Genomic DNA, 13027 nt, shown 5'->3' with positions numbered 1-13027 from the left:
CACTCAAACCGGAAGTGGATTAGAATCCTCCATGTCTCCAGGGCTCACACTAGGTATACTATTTAATAAACAGAAAACAGATTTGTCTCTGGGAAGAAGATGTTGGCCACAGCGCTGATCATAAGATTCTTTCATTTACTGAGCACGTACACTTTGCAGCACAAATCCCTGCATGGTGAATGCAGCAACACCCAGGACAGATTGGAGGCTTATGAGAATAGGTTCTCTACCTCATTTATCCCATATTTTCAATAAAATTCAAATCACATTTCTTTCCATAGTTTGAAGTTTCTTTGTGGTTAAGGAGGCCACTCTCCATGTATTTCCTGGATTTTCTTAATTTGTCTTAGCCACCTGATGGAATTTCTGGAGCCAGAGGCAGAGTCTCTTAGAGGGTTAACTGGGAACTTTTTAATTGCTTTTTAAAGAGAGTCTGAAAAACACTATTTAAAATAATAGTTTCAATGGCAGGGTGAGAAATAAGTAAATCCTGCCCTCACACAATTCAATTTCTTGAGAATTTTTAAACCTGACAATAAAATGGTAATTTATGAAATTAATCTCCTTGGGATTCTGATGTTAAAGGCTTAACAGGTTGAAGAGTATTTGAGGGCTGAAAATTTTTCAAAAGCTTCGTGTCAGCAGGGACTATATTTTTCTTATTACTTTATCACATGGCCTAAAATCTATACTCAATAGGTATGTATTGAGTGAATGAATAAATCATCTTTTAGTTTTGTGTTACAATCTCTTTCTTTAAACCCATTTCTCTAGCGCCTATATTTATTTATGCAACAAATACTTTAAAACAGAATTGTGTACACTTTACATTAGGTGCTATTCTGGGACATAAGTACAGAAAATGAATGAAATAATATATTCCCCCGCCAAAGATCTCAGTCCACTATTGCAATGCTTAGATGAATAAAACAAGGTTGTTTATCTGTACCCATTTTCATCTCATTCTTTTTTTGTTTTAATTTTATTTTATATATTTTTACATCATTTTTCATTTGTGCACAATGTTTGCATTTTCATCTTGGTTATAGTCCCCATAAAATTCCCATCCCCCCCTTGTTTTGATCCTACTCCCTTCTCCCCCCTCCCCACATAGTGTGTCTCTGGTTTATAGTTGCTTGTTGATTTTGATTTTTACTTTATTATAATTAGTCTTTTTCCTGGTCCCTTATTTAGTTTTTCTAAATTTCTGCTATGAGTGAGACCATCTGGTATTTTTCTTTTTCTTTCTGGCTTACTCGCTGAGCATGATCCCTTCCAGCTCCCTCCATGTTGCTGCAATTTTCATGAGTTTATCTGTTTTGATTGCTGAGTATTATTCCATTGTGTATATGTACTGCATCTTCTTGATCCACTCATCTATTTTTGGGCATTTGGATTGTTTCCATAGCTTACCTATTGTAAATAGTGCTGCTATAAACATAGGGATGCAGGTGCCCTTTTGAATTAATGTTTCTGTGTCCTTTGGGTAAATACCTAGGAGTGGAATTGCTGGATCATATAGAAGCTCCATCTTTAGCAAATTGAGGAATCTCCACACAGCTCTCCTGCAAACTGGTGGGAGTGCAAACTAGTAATGGCCTGCCAAGTCTTTCTCATGCTCATCACTCTGACTCCGTTTCCTTGAGTATATTTTTTCTTGACTCTTAAACTCTTGCCCCCTTATTTCACTTACAAGGATCCTTATAATAATATTGGGATCATCCACATAATCCAGTATCTGAAAATTCTTCAATTAATCAAAACAATGTATTCATATATTTCAGGAATTTATGTTGATTTTGGGGGCGGGGGGAGTCACTATTTTGTTTACCACAGACCCAATAGGCTCCTAAAAATAGGTTTTTATTGCTTTCTGGCTGAAATGGTAGCTGTATCTAACCAACGTTATAAGTCTCTAAGTCTTGGCTCAAATGCTTGTCTAGTCTCTGCCTTAAGTTCAGTAGAACAGCACCTGATGTAATGCTTTTAAGGATGTGTAATTACATTATAGATTAGAAAGATTATTTATGTGTGTATGTGGGCAGATAATATACATTTTAGTAAAGTGTAACTGAGCTTTGACTTTGCAAAATGTCACCTTAGATTTTGGCACTTTCAATGCCAGTTTCACACAACTGTTTGATTTTAGTAATGATGTGTGAATGATATTTTGTGTACTATAATATTTTCCAGGTTTTGTGCTTATGTTTGTACTTGTTTTTCTTTTATTTTTTTTCAGAAAAAGTAGAGAAAAGCTTTACAAAATTCTCTTTGTAATAGAAAGTATGGGTTTTCATAGAGCTTATATAATTAACAATATTATATTGAAGTGGATTTTTAGAGTAGAATGGTTTATGTGATTCAATAAATCATCAGTTGTCATTTAGTTTGCTAGTCCCTGTGTGCTCATAGGAATAAAATGTCATTCCTCCTGTCCTTGTTTACTAAGAGAAATAGGGCATGCAGAGAAGAGAAAATTAACCTATGGGAACAAGACATATTCAAAAATTAAATAATGGTGACTCAAATTTTGTTAGTAGGCTCCATACAGGCTTTAAACATGCAAACAAAGATATTTCCTTGAGAACATGGGATTAAATGTCAATTGCTTAAGCTCATTTTGGAACAAAGGAACTTGACAGAGTCCATGTTGAAATAACATTTCTAATAGGAAAAATGTTTCAAATTATTTACATATTTCTTCTTGATGTTATACTAAACAATTTGGTGATGGTAATGAAAAAGAAATAATATACAGGACATTAATATGGTTGTTTCAGAGATTAGAAAAAGAAATAGAAGCAATTCAAATGTGTGTCATGATTGTTGGGATTTTTGTTTATATAACGTCATCAAATGTCTATATTCCTAGGGAGTATGGAAGGCATAGGTCCATGGGAAGAGAATAAGAACAAGATAGTCTTGTTCTCAATGAATGGAGATGACGGGCAGTTTCATAACAATTAATTGTAGCACAAAAAATAACATAAATGACTAAATCTCAGAGACATATGCATGATTACCAAAAGTTGTATGGAGATAATTAAGAATTAGTCATTGGAAAAGGGGGAAGAGTAAGAAACTAAGAGTGATACTTTAGTGAATGCCAAGAAAGGCAAATTTTAAGTAAAATTTTCCCTTAAACATATATTGTAATCAAATAACCCCTTTGATGGACTGATTTGGGTAGCTTTTGTATGTTCCTTCAGTAGATATGGATTTATGATAAGCCGCTATGAGCATCTTCTCTTTTTATCTCCCCAACTCTTAAATTGTTGCTTTAGTAAGAATCTTATTCAGTGAACACAGAGTTGCATTCCTCATCTCAAAGGATTAAAACTTAATATGCGTGTATGTGTCTGGAGTTGTGTTGGGGTCACACTGAATACAGTTATAATGACTGAGGCCAAGCAAAAATGAAAATGTTTGAGAACCATTATCTTGGTCTGATGAGATCTGCATCCACTTACCACCCTTAACCAAACCATGTTTTATTCTGCTTGGAAGTGTGGTTGGTGGTTTGGATGAACAATAAAATTCAATAATAGTAATATCAATCTTATTAGTAGATAACTACTTAGCCTTTAAAATTATATCTCTGTGGCACCAATTGCCATTTAACTTGCTAGGATTTGATATTTTCTCTACATAGTCCTTGTACTCAAACATATGTTGAAAAGTAGCCTATAACAAGTACTGAGAAAAACCTTCAGGAAATTTTTAAAATTTGAAAATAAAGACTACTGTGATGAACTGCAGAGACCATGCAATACTGTCCTGTGGCTGGGAGTACTGCTGGAGCTGTGATTACATTCAGAATCAGGTGGAGTGATGGACCTGACAACTAGGGTTTCATTCAGACACGAATGCCTGAAAGCACAAATCCAGTAACATCAAATGACATTCCCGAAGAAGTTAGGTAGACTAATTCTTTTGACTAATGTGGTTAGTTGACTAATGTGCGGTGGGTTAAGCACAGCGCTGTGAAGCTGTCCGCAGCCTCCGTGGCACTGGCTTGATTCCCGGCTGGCCAGCGAGATTCCCACATGGCGTGGCAGACCTCTCCTGTCTCGCCCGCTGCTCCCCTCAGCAGTGTGTTTCATCAGTCTGCCTGTTCTGTTCCCCACTCTGTCTCTGGTGGATCCTCTCACCCTCCCGCACATCTGGCCTGTACCCTGGCTCTTGTATAAATAAAATAAATCTTTAAAAAAAAAAAAAGGAAAAACTATTTTTTGCTTTTAAAATAGCCTTAATTGTTTATTACATTGATCTTTTTTCATTTCAAAAAATTGTTTCCAAGGCAAGTGTCCTCATTGATATCATGTGTTTCAAAAAATGAAAGGCCCTTGGGCCAAGTGTTTACCCCCATGACTTGGAGAAGCTAGATGAGACAGTTCAAAAATCCTGCTTGTGAGGGAGTGGTTTTGGCTTAAAATTTTCAGGTAAATTGTTTTATTTACTAGATGATTGTTTATAGTTTCCACCTTATTTTTTAAAAAGATTTATTTATTTTGCATACAAGAGCTGGGGTGTAGACCAGAGGTACAGGGGGTGGGGTGAGACGATTCACCAGAGACAGAGTGGGGAGCAGAACACGCAGATCTACTGAAATACACTGCTAAGGGGAGCAGCGGGCGAGACAGGAGAGGTCTTCTGTGCCATATGGGTCAGCACCCTGGCCAGGGATTGAACTCATGCTGCAGTGGTTGCCGATAACTTCATAGTGCTGAGACTTAACCCCTTGCACCACCAGGGTAGCCCCTTCACCTTGTTTTAAACTAGGTCCACTCCCAGTATAGCAGAAGTGGGGTGACTGAAGATCTGACCAGCGATTTCTTGTGATCATTCTGTCAGCTTGATGAATGACAGGAGCCTGGAAATGTGGGTACCTACATGCAAGGAGAAGTTTGTTTTGTTATAGCTGAGTCCCAGGAACTCTGATCTTATCACATTATCCTTGTTAATATAGAGCCAACCTTAGGCATTAAACTTTCGTTGCAAGTGACTGTGTAGTCATAGATTCTTAATTAACTTGGTGCTTTTATGTGTATTAGTGCATTATACTATCTACTGTTATGGGAAAATTGGCATGTTAAAAACAAATCATGATAATTAAAATATTGTTTTAAATGTCATAGAACATTAGTACAAAAGTTTTGTAGATGTGTGTATTTTTGCTTTTTTTTTTTTTTTTTTTTTTTTGTGGGACCCTCACCGGTGGCTGGGGATCGAACCGGTGCTGCAGATGCTGTGGGCAGCCTTACAACCCAGCACTCAACTGCTGCGCCACCAGGGGAGGCTATTTTTGCTTTTTAAAGGGAACCTGGGGTAATGCATCTGCTCATAAACCTTTGCTATATGTACAACTCCTTTGGCCCAAATCCCTTTGCTGTGTGGTTTTGCATCCTTTCCACACTTCTGTGCACAAATGAACTTGAACATATATTACTTCTCAGGTGTTTCTGTATCAACAGCAATTTAAATTGGAGTTTGAATTTTGCAAAAATACTTAATTTCTCCTTTTTGCTTTCTTTGGTAAAATAAGGATACTAGTATTTACCTTGCTGATTAATTAATTCAGTACACAAATGTATGTAGTTTCTGCTTTCCAGTAAGTGCTCAGGAAACTAGAATGTATGTTCATTCAGGGAAATGTCTGTGCTTTCTCTTTGTTACTCTATAGGGTGGTTATTCAAGACATTTTGCCAAATGTGACACTACTCACAAGCACAAGAGCACATACTAAAACTAACTTACAAAGTGTAAGCCAGTTGGTTGCTCTAGACAAAATCTTGGGAAGAAAGCCTTCTTCTAACTATTCATAAATGAGAAATGAAATAGCTAAGCCTACATGCCTAGTTTTTTTTTTCTTTGCTGAATAACTGTGACACCATTAAGAAGACAGTACATGGGTAAAGCAAGAGTGACCTTGTTTATAATACAAAACACTCTTTTGTGTTATAACCACTTCTGTGGAAGTGCCTAAAAACAATTTTGTGCAGGAAACACTCTGTATGGAAGGTGTGGCCTTGACTAGCACGGTTGATAAGCAACAAAGGCAAACCCTCTGGCCATCTTGACAGGGGTGTGTGTGTGTGTGTGTGTGTGTGTGTATTACCTGAATATATTCTCTATTATATATTAAGTGTTCCATTGCAATGTGAATGCTACTCTTCCTAATGTACTGATTTTCTAGGTTTGTTACTGAGAAGAGTAGTTCCCCACCCTCCAGCCCATTCCCTTTAAATGGAGAAATAATCTGTTTGATTTGGTGCAATAACTGAATCCTTTGTTAGATAAAAACTGAATGAATTATCTTTTCTTTCCCTTTGACTTACTTTAATGTGACATTGTTTGAGAGACTGAGCAGAGTATTTTTAAAAAAATGACAAGGTTGTCACCTTTGAGTGGTACAAATTTAGCAGCAACTGTGGAGTGTTTTATTATGATTTCTTAATAGTATGAAACCCCAAAGTTATTCTGCCTTCACGATGAAATCACATTGAGTGGCAACACGAAGACAGTGGGAGGAAAGGCAAATGTGGGGAGGGCAATATAATTTTCTACTAATGAAACAGCCCTAGACTTGGGAGGAGGTAATTGTACGTATTATTAAGCAGTGTGATGATTCTCCCACAGGAATATTTCATCTCCAAGAAGCATTCAATCAGGCAAGCTATCAAGAAGACCTGGTCTCTGATAAGCATATCCACTTTAATAGAGTTCCTGAGATGAAAGGCTTAGATCGTTTCAAGGAAACACAAATATATGGCACTCAATCTCCGTAGTCTGAAAATACAGCATAACTTCCTAGCACGCTGCCTTGAAAACATCAAATTATGCTAGAATTTCCCTTTTACACATAAAAGGAAGACATAATTGAGAAAAAAGATGTTACTAATTAATTCATCACACTCTTTATTCCTAAAGTGATTTAAGGCAAATGACTCTATGATGTAATGGAAATATCTTGCTTCTTGGCCTGATATAAAATGAGCAATTGCCCAAGATGATCTCCAAATTGTCTTCCATATTATATATTTTATGAGAAATGTTTTTGGAGTCTGTCCTTCAAGATTTCATTGTATAGGACCATTTTAAGTAAAGTTTTAACCATCAACCTCCATATGTGGGGATTAAGATAGACCTATATCTATACTAGAATCCAGTATTTGGACAGTTGTGATCCTGAAGTTCACATGTATAAACAGTTGATATAGTTAAGTTCTCTGGAAAATTAGGAGACAAGGATTTGTTCTGTTCTTGTTACTAACTTGATGAATTTGGTGAATGATTGTTAGCTTTCCATTACTTGAATTTCACGAAAAAATGATGTTGTATTACAATCTATATTATATAAATTCTAAGACTATATTTGGTGATTGATAGGGAAGGTGGTTAAGAGAATATATATATATATATATATATATATATATATAGTAAATATACTTTTCATCAATGAAATAACATTTAATTTCAGGAATAACATTTAATCAGGAAGGGAATTGTAGGATCACTGAACCAAGTGGTGTGTCTTTCTTGGCTGATAAATTTCATTGAAGCAAAGGCTGTCAGTTTTATCTTGTTGAGAAATTGTTCCAACCAATATTTTGCAAGAAATGTTTTTAAAAAACTTGCGGCAATATGTTGTCAAGCAACCCAATTGTCCATTGGCAGATAAATGAATGAACCAAATGTGATATACATATATATATATGAAATATTATATTCAGTGTCACAAAAAGGAAGAAAATTATGATACATGCTACAACACGGATGAAACTTGAGGATATTAGACTAAATGGAATAATCCAGTCACAAAAGAAGAAAGATTGTATGACTACATTTATAGTTCAATTCACAGAGACAGAAAGCAAAATGGCATTTGCCAGGATCTCAGGAGCCTGAGGAGTGGGGAATGGGGCATAAGTATCTAGCATGTACAGAGTTAACAGTTTGGAAAGGTAAAGTTCTGGAGTTGGATTGTAGTGTGGTTGCATAACAGTCTGAATGTACTTAAAGTCATAGAGCTATATGCTTAAATATGGCTTAATTTTATGTATGCTATATCACAATTAAAACAATTTAAAAAGAAAAAAAGAGGGCTTCAAAATGACTTCAACTATATCTTCATGTTTATCCCTTTTCCAAATGTCAGAAGAGAATACATTCTATTCTCCAAAATTCTGTGTCTCTTCTCCTTTAAGGCACAACAAAAGGTTGCCTCTTTTAGGATGTCTCTCTCCATAGGCAATCAGCTTTAAGGCAGATCTTTGTGGCTCTGAATTCATTTAAAATAGAGTTACATCTAAGTTACATTTTTGCATTTGTTTTACAATTACAAATAAGCATGGTAAATTAAGAAAAATAATGTTACCATCTTGAAAATTGCCTTTGGAAGATTGAGTTCATGAAGGTTTACCTTAAAGGTGGTATTGCCAAGGATCTTGTTATTGAGCATATTTAAACATGCACATTTGTGTATCAACTTAAAGATGCTTATAAAATATTTTATTTGCTGATGTGAGCCTTACTTATATATGATTCTTGTCTTTCATATATTTGACAAAAATCTCACTGTTCTTTTATTTTTTGTGTTTCTTAGAGTAGGCAAAATTTGCCCCCCAGAGTTGTTTATTTTCTGTCATAATAACTATAATGAATAGCTTTATGTGTCAGCTTCATGACAATGTGAGAATTTTTCTCATTTTTTAAAAGTAAACTCACAATAGTTTGTCATGTGTTTTAAACCTCAGTTTCTTATCCAAAAAGTTGCTTGAGATATATTTTAGAAGACTTTCTACAACCCCAAGTCCTGACCCTAGGGTGGTGGTATAAAAGGTGAAAGGACCTGACTCTGAGCACCTAGATATATTGTTAAGTGAATATAAAGCATCTTGAATTTTCTGAGTTTCTCTCTTTTATAATGAGTTAGTTACTGTCCTGACAGAATTGTTCATAAATGCTAATTCTTTTATAGATAAAACATTTTAAGATTAAAAATTACACAGAATAATCAATAATTTGTAACACTGCACTGAGTTGAAAGGTGAAAGCATCTATAATGCAACCTCAAGCTCAGGTGGGAATTTTTGGACAGTCGCTAGTGGAGAAGTACTATAAGGCATGAGTGGGGGCTACAGCAGAGATAGGTGAGGCAAAATTTTTATTGTTAAATACATCCTGGGCTGCAGTGACACTGGCTTTGGACAGGTTGCTTAATTTTTTTCTTCCAAATCTATTGCAAATGGAGAGTTTTGAGTGCTCTTAGGAGATGGTTATTTCATTGGGAGTCAATTTCATGGCGGAAAAGCTATGTAACTCGAGTCCATCAAGAGTCGGTTGTTTCTCTCTAAAGTGGTGTGAATTTATTTTGGGTCAGTACAAGTGAATGTCAAGGACTCTTTCACAGGTGAAAGTGAGCTCTGCTGCGGGCATCGTCTATGAAAGCCAGATATCATGGTAAGAATAAGGCAGTTCCTTGAACCTTCATGGGCAGTCCTCACGTCCCACTCTTGAAAACTCAAAGGCTATTTTCAAGCTTTTTTGGTGATAATATTGGACCTAACCTGATATGGAAGTATTTATAGTTTTGACTATTTTTACTTATAAATACATGTACCTATAACTGGAAATAGTGTTTGGTTGCAGGTGTTGTCCCAGACCTGACAAGGAGTATTCCATATGTCTACCACATGACTGTGAAAGTCAGAACATTTTTGAATTCCCAAACATCTCTGGCTCTAAGGGTTTCAGAAAAGTTATTTGGTTCTATTCTATTATAACTGTAATACCATTGTTAAGTAATGCCATTCTTTCATCAAACAAATATTTACTGTGTGTCTAAATATTTACTGTTGTGTTAGATTCTGTATATACAATAGCAAGGAAGATACAGATAGTTCCTACTATTGAGTTGGGAAGAGCTATATAATCATATGTATAGCTGTATAATTATAGATCTATCTATTATATATAATTATGTCATATATTGACATATATCTATAAGTTATACTTTACCTACAATTATCTATAATATATATTAATATTAAATATGATAATTACACATAGATATTATAGAGAATCACCTATACAGTTATATAACTACAAATTTTGTTAAATGGTATGAAAGAAAAGAACAGAGTTCTGAAAAAAATAGGAAAGCGTTTCATTTAGATCGATGAATCAGAGAAATATTGGAATGAACACCTGAAGTGTTGCTAGGAGTAGGTGTAGTCATAACACCTTGTTAGACTCCAGAGGAAGTTCAACAAGAACTTCCTTGGTTAATGTATTGAATCACTTGTCAACCATTGTTCCACCCTCATACACACACACGGCATCTGACCACAGGTACCATTGGATATTTGGGATATCCTTGAAATACAAAGGAAAGTGCAGCTGTTTCTGTGCTGCTCCTTTTGGTACTTTCCATTTGCTGCTTTGTTTGCTCTCAGAAGAGTTCACAGAGTCACTTCTCCCTTGGTCTCCTTCCATATCATTCTTACTTTCCTTTATTCTCCCCCCTCTCACTCAGTTCTGACTTCATGTCATCCTTCTCCTTTTAGCTATGTAGGCAAGTGCTTCTTGCACTGGATCTGTCCTTTCTTGGGAAGCACCCATAAAGGTCAACAGAAGCTAATACTGATCACTACTTACAGCACATCTTGGATTTGTTAAGTTTCGTATTCATTTAACTATTAAGTGACTACGGTGTGCTAGGTGCTATTTCGCGAACAAGTGGTGAACAAGTAGACATGGTGCTTACATTTGTGTGTGTGTATGTGTGCTTGTGTGTGTGTGTGTGTGTGTGTGTGTATGAGGGGTGGTACAATGCTTGACAAGTGAGTCAATACATTTAAAAAAAAGGATTTTCTGATAATGATAAATTTTCTGAAGAAAGTAAACCAGAGCAATGTGGCAGAGAATTATTGAATGTTTGTTTTACATTGGGTAGTCAAGTTCTTAATATTATGTGAAAAGACCCCCTCTCCAGAGGGAGGGAGGAAATAAAGAGAATCTGTTGGTTTTTTTTTTTAAAGATTTATTTTTATTTATTTATTTATATAAGCACTGGGTACAGTCAGAAGTGCAGGGGGGTGAGAGAATTCACCAGAGCCAGAACGGGGAACAGACCAGGCAGAAGGACCGAAGTACACTGCTGAGGGGAGCAGCAGGCGGCAGGAGAGGTCTGCGCGCCATGTGGGACCCTCCTCTGGTGGCCGGGGATCGAAATGGCGCTGCAGAGGCTGCCGGAAGCTTCGCAACCCAGCGCTCAACCACTGCGCCACCAGGGAGGCCCAAGAGAATCTGTTTTGATCCACTGGGTGGGATAAGTCAAAAGAATGAAAAGGAAGGGAACCTGGTTTGGTCATCTAATCCCATTTCACAGACAAATATCCATGGGGAAGACCTAACTCGTCTGCTCGAGGCCCTCTGACTGAAGAAGGGTAGTGTTAGGATTACCTGTCTAGTTAATTTTTGAACAAAAGCAGCAGGTCAAGGCTTATAAGATTGTCTGGGACATCTTGGACAAAGAACTTTACCTGGAGCTGGAAGTGAGGTCAAACTAAGTTCTCTTAAAGCTAAATGATGTGTGTGCAAAGGCACTGTGAACCTTTTGGAGACAGATGTTAATGTCAAATCAAAATTTTCACAATCACACCATCTCATTATTATAAAATGTCATTTTTTTAGACAATTAGGTCTTAAAATTCTGCTGACGACCACTTGGTTTTTCCTTCTTTTTTAAGAAGGAATGTGCCTAAATTTTCCCAGAAATATGGGCGTTCCCTTCACAGAAATAGATTGCTCAACCTTGCTCAGTAGCAGCCAATTCCAGGAATCATAAAAATCAGAGTAGGATTTTTTTTTTTTTATATATTACCAAAAATAATGCATGGAAATCCAAGGCACTGTATGATCATCTGTGCTTCATTATGGCAGAAGAGGATCCTAGAAGTTGCGACTGCTTGTTTGGTGTGACAGTCCCTTCAGAGTCCAACCAGATATATGGAGTGTACATTGAACTATAACTATGAATCCTGGCCTGGGCAAGTGTGGGGAGGTGCCACCACTGGTCAGTCTTAAAACCTGTATTCCATTTAGGGGACTGCAGTTTAAACTCTCTCTGATAAAACAGGATATGAACTACCTATATTAAAAGAGAGCTTCAAGAATGTGATCATTAATGCTTTTTTGTTTTCTTTTTAAAATTTCACGAAGTAGCAATACATATTTTCCATGTTTATTTATTTTCTTACATTTTTGTTAATTTTTTTGGTAAAGATTTATTAATTTATGCATATAATAACTGGGGTACAGGCCAGAAGTGCAGGGGGTGAGAGGATTCACCAGAGACACAGTGGGAAGCAGAACAGGCAAATGAACTGAAATACTGCTGAGGGGCACAATGGGTGAGATGGGAGAGGTCTGCTGTGCCAGGTGGGTATCTCCCTGGCTGGCCAGGGGTCGAACTTAAGCTGTGCTGCATTGACTGTGGGTAGCTTCACAGTGCTGCGACTTAACGCCTTGAGCCACCAGGGAGGCCCCCATTTTTGTTAATTTTTTGTTAGCATTTGATTTCTCCCTTCTGATGTAGTCCTTGTAGTTATTCCACCAGCACAGCACCCGTGATCCATCACCACAGTCCCTTGTGTATTATAACATCATGTAGGTTTCAGGTGTGTGTCACTGAGAATCAGCATGTGATAAAACTACATTAAGTTCACTGCTAAAAGTGCAATTTTGTCCTTACCGTGCATTGTCTCCCTTTTCCTGATTTATGTACTCTCTGTCTTCTTTCCCTTCCCACAAATTTGGCCTATAGTCTAACAGTTTGGTTTTGTTTTGGTTAGTTCATTTGTTTGCTTAACAACTCAAAAATGAAGAAAAGGAAGAAGGGAATGAAAGTTGAAGGATGAAGAGAGAGGGGAAGGAAGGAAAAAAAATTATCCTTACTTAATAAACTCCCCAAACACTAATTTTCATGACCGTCTTGGTATTATTTTGTAAAGCAATTGAATCT

The 13027-nt window shown here is 36.6% G+C and overlaps 1 protein-coding gene across 2 annotated transcripts in view; it reads left to right on the top strand.

Annotated features, from left to right (window-relative positions):
- The window catches only part of SCEL (sciellin), a 252536-nt gene that overhangs the window by 88632 nt on the left and 150877 nt on the right, over nt 1-13027 (top strand). The window lies entirely within an intron of this gene.

The sequence above is a fragment of the Talpa occidentalis genome, unplaced genomic scaffold (genome assembly GCF_014898055.3).
Source record: "Talpa occidentalis isolate TD23 unplaced genomic scaffold, MPIMG_talOcc4v2.1 talOcc4.5, whole genome shotgun sequence".
NCBI classification, from domain to species: domain Eukaryota; kingdom Metazoa; phylum Chordata; class Mammalia; order Eulipotyphla; family Talpidae; genus Talpa; species Talpa occidentalis.
This window is presented reverse-complemented; position numbering and strand designations above follow the sequence as displayed.